Here is a 7,861-nt window from a genome sequence, read left to right as displayed (position 1 = left end):
TTAATAAAGTAAAAGGAGGAGGTTAATAATGGTGAAGAGATAAAAAGGAGTGGTGGAAAAAAATAATATTTACCAAGTGCAAAATACCTACTAGACATTGAAGAAGGGATTTAAAGCACATAATCCTTTAATTCTCATTAACAATTTTGTGAGGTAAGCAATGCTGTCACTTCCACGTAAGAAACCTGAATCCAGAAGAGGTCAAATAACTTGCACTTGGCCATTTCGATAGTGAAGTGGTAAAGAGAACTCAACACATTTTCCCAGAGATGCAGGGATTTGGAGAGAAGGAAGACCGGTGCTTCCTGTGAAGCTGGAGAGAAGGCTGAACTGGTAAGAACTGTAAGGGAATAACAGATGCTCACACAGTAGGAACTTCCCTTTACTGGGAAGTAAGATCATGTGGGGAGCTCACAGGTAGGTTTGTAATGACGCATGTGTCTGACTGGGTTACTTCAGGAGAGAAGAGGCTGGCCTCCAGAGTGACATACCTAGGTGACTGAGTCTTGATGTGGAAATGTTTGGTGGACAGTGACGAAGGCCAACAAGCAGGATGGCTTTGAGTGGAATATGTGTACACCCCCTTGATTCTTATGGCAGCATCCTTCATAAGTTTAACCAGAGAGAAGCCGAAGGACTGAGACTGACCACTGGCTGAGTAAAAGCTCAAATGTTAAGAAATCTGGGTGGGGGCTTCCCTGGTGGCTCAGTGGTAAAGAATCCATCCGTGCAGGAGACATGGGTTCAATTCCTGATCCAGAAAGATCCCACATGCCTAGGGTTAACAAAGCCCATCCATCACAGCTACTGAGCCTGTGTTCTAGAGCCCAGGAGCCACAGTGATTGAGCCCATGTGCTGCAGCTGAAGCCTGTGAGCCCGGGGCCCATGTTCAGCAACAAGGGAAGTCACAGCAATGAGAAGCTCATGCACTGCAACCAGAGAGAGAGAGTCCACTGTAACTAGAGAAAAGCCCACACAGCAGTGGAGACCCAGAGCAGCCCAAAACAAACAGACAGAAAAGGAAATTTGGGTAGTTCAACCTCATCAGACCCTAGGAAATTTAAATTAAATCCACAGTACCACATTGATACTATACCACTACATCCATCAGACTGGCTAAAATGGAAATGACTGACAGCCTCCCAGGTGGCGCTAGTGGTAAAGAACCCACCTGCCAATGCAGGAGACATAAGAGACGTGGGTTTGATCCCTGGGTGGGGAAGATCCCCTAGAGAAGGGCATGGCTACCCACTCCAGTATTCTCGCCTGGAGAATCCCACGGACAGAGGAGCCTGGTGGGCTACAGTCCACAGGATTGCAAAAAGTCAGACACAAGTGAGGTGACTTAGCATGCACCACTGAGAATGAGAGGCAATAGAAACGCTGCTGATAAGAGTATATATTGGTAGAAATACTTTGGGAAGCTTTTCAGTATCTGTGAAAGAGCATATATAATAACCTAGAGTCTAAGATTTCAATTCCTAGGTGCATATCTAGCAAAAATCTGTACCTCAGAGCACCAAAAGACATGTGCAAGAATTCTCATAGTAACATTATTTGTAATAGCAAAAAATGAAAACAGCTCACGAATTTGTGGTGTAGTCATAACATAACTTACCATACAGCAATAAAGAGGAATGAGAGACAGTCACACACAATATGGATGAATCTCAAAAACACAGTGTTGAGAAAAGAAGCCAACCCAAAGCATGTATGCTTTATGACTTTAAGGGGAAAAGATAACTGAGATGCAACGTAAGAGGGGGCTTCTAGGATGCTGCAGTGTTCTAACTTTAAAAATTTTGTGAAAGTCCATTGTCCTTCTCTGTGCTTATATTTTATTTCAATACAGAAAAAAAAAGTACATATGGCTTGGATGGCAGGCTGGAATCATGACAGGGCAGTATTGAAATTGTTGACAAGTGCATTCAGCAGAAAAGATTGAATTATTGAATGTGTCCTCAGTTATATTGGATTTGGGGGACTGGGAGAAATTAGGCACATGATGGTTGTGATGGAAGAGGTAGAATTACTACCTTTCTAGGTAATGGATGTAGAAAGCCTCTTGATACGATGAGTCTGCTATGTAGCTGTTATGGGATTGAAGATAGAATATTGCATCATCTGTGTGACTGTCCTGTCCTGTTTCATGAGTCAGGCTATTTTCATAGTGCAACATGGGGAGGAGTCAGTTGTTTAATTCAAAGTGGATATAGTGGAGACCCTGACAGCTCATACTTTGACCTTATTTCATTTTTGCTTGTTAACTAGGCACTAGACCTCTGTATAGGGAAACTGATGGCTGCATTACCATGTTAAGCAAATTATAGGCAATGTAAAAGCTTTTGCTCTAGTTGTGAGCTTGAACCTGTTTTTTTTCTGGTCTATGGTCTCCTAGCAAGAGAAATGTAACAGTTAAGTTCCCAATGTGGCTTTAAAAGGAAGACAATTCTTTCTTATGTATACGATGAAAGTACCTTTTTTTCTTTTCCTCGGAAAACTAGGTTTAAGATCTTTGTCTTAGTAGTATCTATTTGCTACTTAGGTATTTTGGTTAAAATAGAAAGACTATTTGTCTCTTGAATCAAAGGTTTAAAAATTTTTCTTAATGGATTATATTCATTTCTAAGATTGCTTCCCAGTTATCGTGGGTAACCAACTCTAAGGCAGAGGATGAGGAAATTAAAGGCAGTGTTGCATTTTCTTTCCTCATATTGCTTCTTACTTTTTTGAGTTGATTTGTATTCTATATTTCCTTATATTTTATCTCTAATGCTTGATGAAGATAATTTCTAAATAAGTTTCACTTACATTCTCTTCCCCAGCTCCAGAGGTTCTGTTGAATGCAATCTGTGACATATATTAGGACACCTGTGAAGTGAAGTGAAGTGGAAGTTGCTCAGTCGTATCCGACTCTTTGCAATCCCATGGACTATACAGTTCATGGGATTCTCCAGACCAGAATACTGGAGTGGGTAGCCTTTCCCTTCTCCAGGGGATCTTCCCAACCCAGGGATCGAACCCAGGTCTCCCTCATTGCAGGCAGATTCTTTACCAGCTGAGCTGTCAGGGAAGCCCTGGACACCTGTAATGGAATACAAATAATCCACTACATAGCACATACCTAAAGGGACCTTCCCTCCTGTCTCAGTGGTAGAGAACCTGCCTGCCAATGCAGGAGACATGGGTTCGATTCCTGGGTTGGGAAGATCCCTTGGAGAAGGAAATGGCAACCCACTCCAGTATTCTTGCATGGGCAATCCCATGAAAGAGGATCCTGGCAGGCTACAGTCTATGGGGTTGCAGAAGAGTTGGACATGACTTAGCGACTAAACAACAACAACAAAAGGGACCTTTAATTGATCATGAAAATTGAGATCTTTGAGAATAAATGATGTGCTATTAACCATTATGCTGAACAACGGATGAGACGCAGAACTGTCTTGTGTAAATGGGGGTGTGTGGTTGCCCTACCCAGAGCCCTTCTGGCAGGAATAAGCCTTGTGAAGTCTCTGTTCTGTTAGGGATGCTGCTTACCTGGCCCACCAGCTCTTGGCGGGGTGACTCACAGATATTAACTCAGTTCTCTCCAGTGATACAATACTGGATATGTACAAATACTACATAACAGGTTTTGGATATTACCTTCTAATTCCTCCCAGTTGAAATCCTGGCAAAAGCCTGTAACTGAATATCACCAACAGAATGGCCTCTATTCATGTCTGACCTGATTTTTCCTCCTTATTTTCTTGACTTTCATTTTTCAGGGTCTCATGATTATGAGCAGACAATTCTCAGCCTTGTTAAACATAGGATTTTTCTTTTTTTCAATGATGAGGTTAGGAAGTCAGTATAGCTTGCAATGTGTTTGCTACTCATTACTTCTCACTGGGCCCAGCTTCCCTGCGATGGGATCCCATGCAGGTCTCACTTTCTTCTTCCTTGGTTCTTGAATCAGCTGACTCACTTTTTTTTTTCTGTCTGTGCACTCTGTTCTCAGCAGTGGGAGTTATTAGGAATCTGAGGGCTTAATTACACTCTATCCTTTCTATGTGTTCTAGACCAATGGAGAAATAAAGACATAGAGGTCAGGGAATGGTTTTTTTTTTTTAATTTTTGCCTTATTTATGTTAGTGAATTAAAATTATACTATTATAAAGTGGAAGTGAAAAGTGAAGTGAAAGTGTTAGTCACATAGTTGTGTCCAACTTTTTGTGATCCCATGGACTATAGCCCGCCAGGCTCCTCTGTCCATGGAATTCTCCAGGAAAGAGTAATGGAATGGGTTGCCATGTCCTTCTTCAGGGAATCTTCCTGACCCAAGTATTGCATCCAGGTCTTCTGCATTGCAGGCAAATTCTTACCAATGGAACCACCAGGAATAGCAGTGTATGTGCAAAGGGATTTAATGCATCATAGTATGTACAATTATCATTAAAAAGTCAGGGTGTAAGTCACAATGACTAGAAACATAAAATCTATATTAGAACATTCTCCAGGGATTTCTCTGGCGGTCCAGCGTTTAAGACTTTGTGCTTCCACTGCAGGGAGTGCAGATTTGATCACTGGTCAGGAAATTAAAATCTCACATGCCATGGTGGCATGGCCAAAAATACCAAATCAAATAAAAAAAATCAACAAGAAAACATCCTCCATAAGTGATTTATTGGACTGTTTTAGTTCACAGTCATCATTTGAGAATCTGATGATCACTGTCCTTCGTTTTATGATCCCTCAAAATCACCTGGACAGATATACAAAGAGGAGAGGAAATTTCATTGTGTATAATTTCCCTCTCGTCTATCTTGTTAATACCCATTTATTTACTTCTATTGAGTTGGCCAAAAAGTTTGCGAGCTTTGAAGAGCTCATTCAAATATCATAAAGAATCTCTTCTTTAATACTGGCACATCTTCATTATGGAGCTGGGCCCAGGGGGCTTCCCACCATTTTTCCTCACAGTGGACTTACTTTTTCTGTCACCAAGCAGCTAGTTCTGCCCCTGTGGATTTAATTAAGGGGGGTAGAAGAACATCTGTGATTTCAGGATGGTAGTTGATGGTGAAAGGGAGAGTGAAAAGCAGAGGGGAGGAGAGTTACAGATAGCTAGACGGAGGAAGAAAGGCATGGTAAGAGGAGGAGGAGAGAGGAAGGACAGAGAGAGGGTGATGGAGAGGGTGGGATGGAGCGGTCCAAATATAGAGAAGGAGGGAGCGAGGGAAGGGGAGCGAAAGAGAGACTGATCAAGAGGGGGACCCAACAAGCAGATAGTCCTTTTCTCTACCCATAATGGAAAATGGAGGGATGACAGAGCAAGGGAAGGATACCTCCTCCCGAGTACCCGTAGGTATCTGTGGGAATTCCTCTTTTATGTATTAAAGTGAGATTGTGGGAGAGGGAAGAAAGGGACCCCTCCCCCACTGTGTCCTGCCACCCCCACACCCACCAGCATAGGTCATGATGTTCCCTGTGAAACTCTTTACTAAGTACATCTCAAGATGGCAACGCCCAGAACCTTACTATTCAACCATCTCAGGCACTGTGTCTTAGGGGCCACAGTGAGAACACTGGTCAACTGCAATGCCTTTCCAACATTGTTGCATATGAAGGAATATGAAGTCGCATCTTTGTCCCTGTAAATTGAAACAGAACACTAGCTCTCTTTAGGTGAAGGGTGTAACACTTTTATGTTAGATGAAGACAACTTTATTATTACTGTTGTTATTTTATGAAAGGGAAAATTGCCTGACTACATTTTGAAATGTTTGCAAATATTTTGTCCTTGAGTAAAACCAGGGAATGGGAGAAGATCAAAGATATTTCAGAGATGCAAAATGAATTTCTTTCTCCATAATGCTCCTTTCATTTCCACTGTCTATAAGATCTGAAAAAGAACATTCAGTGATGACATACATTATTCAAAAGTATTTTCTCTGGAGAGGACAGGGCTTTTCTTAACCTCCTTCTAGGTCAGGGCAGCTACGTCAGGTCAAGTGGAAGCATGAGGTCATATTGGGGCTGGAGGCTTAGCCCTGATGATTCCTCTAGGAGAGTCAAAGGGATACTTGACATTTGTTACTTCCAATGGACTGGGAAAATATCCCTTCTGTGTTAAGTGCTTATTCTTCAGATTCAAAAAGCACAGGAGACTGTACTGACAAACTTGATGAGCAGGCTGTCAGGACTCCTGCTGAAAGCTCAGAGTATCAAGGTCTCAGCAGGCACGAGAAACACAAAATTGAACAGTGAGTTAGGACAGGGAAAATTGCAGGGAAGTAAGACTGGCACAACTTGTTGAAATTCATGTTCCATTAAGGAGTAGGAAAAAATTACCTTGAATGGGCTACTTAAGATGAAAAACTAAAAAGAAATTGTATTTTCAAAGTTTTCATTTGATATAAACTTCTTATTGACACAAAATTCTTGTAAAAACCAAAAATGAGCAGAAGACCTAAATAGGCATTTCTCCGAAGAAAATATAAGATGGCCAAAATTGCTAATTATTCAGTTCAGTTCAGTTGCTCAGTCGTGTCTGACTCTGTGACCCCATGAATCACAGCACACCAGGCCTCCCTGTCCATCACCAACTCCCGGAGTTTACTCAAACTCATGTCCATCGAGTTGGTGATGCTATTCAGCCATCTCATCCTTTTTCGTCCCCTTCTCCTGCTGCCCCCAATCCCTCCCAGCATCAGGGTCTTTTCCAATGAGTCAACTCTTCACAAGAGGTGGCCAAAATATTGGAGTTTCAGCTTCAGCATCAGTCCTTCCAATGAAGACCCAGGACTGATCTCCTTTAGGATGGACTGGTTGGAGGTTAATAGAGAAATACAAATCAACACTGTAAAGAAGTATCACCTCATACCAGGCAGAATGGCCATCATCAAAAAGTCTATAAACAATAAACGCTGGAGAGGATGTGGAGAAAAGGGAACCCTCTTAAACTGCTGGTAGGAATGCAAATTGGTGCAGCCACTATGAACAACAGTATGGAGGTTCCTTAAAAAACTAAAACTGGTGCACTGGGAAGACCCAGAGGAATCGGGTGGAGAGGGAGGTGGGAGGGGGATCGGGATGGGGAATACATGTAAATCCATGGCTGATTCATGTCAATGTATGACAAAAACCTCTACAATATTGTAAAGTAATTAGCCTCCAACTAATAAAAATAAATGGAAAAAAAACCCAAAAAACTAAAACTAGAGCTACCCCATGACCTTCCAATTCCACTCCTGAGCATATATCTGGAGAAGGCAAAGACTAATTTGAAAAGGTACACACTCTCAAATGTTTAGCACTAGGTACAATAGCCAAGACAGGGAAGCAACCTTAAATGTTCATCAACAGATGAATTGATAAAGATGAAGTGGTGTATATGTGTGTCTGTATAGACACATAGACAGACACAATGGAATGTTACTTTGTCATAAAAAGGAGTGAAATGACATTTGCAACAACATGGATGGATCTAGAGATTATCATACTAAGTGAAGTAAGTGAGAAAAAGACAGGTATCATCTCGTGTTATTTATTTGTGGAATCTGAAAAAATGATACAAATAAACTTATTTATAAGACAGAAATAGACTCATAAGACATAGAAAGCAAATTTATGGTACTGAAGGGGAAGGAGGGGGAGGTAAATTAGGAATTTGGGATTAACATAAACACACTACTATATATAAAATAGATAAACAGCAAGAACCTACTGTATAGCACAGGGAACTATATCTTATAATAACCTATAGTGGGAAAGAATCTGAATATACATATATATGTGTGTATAATAACTGAATCACTTTGCTGTATACCTGCAACATTGTAAATTTGACTACACTTCAAGAAACAGTAAAGTGAAAAA

Source organism: Odocoileus virginianus, chromosome 14, assembly GCF_023699985.2.
Source record: "Odocoileus virginianus isolate 20LAN1187 ecotype Illinois chromosome 14, Ovbor_1.2, whole genome shotgun sequence".
Classification (NCBI taxonomy): Eukaryota; Metazoa; Chordata; class Mammalia; order Artiodactyla; family Cervidae; genus Odocoileus; species Odocoileus virginianus.
The sequence above is the reverse complement of the archived record's forward strand: the minus strand, read 5'-3'. Positions refer to the sequence as shown.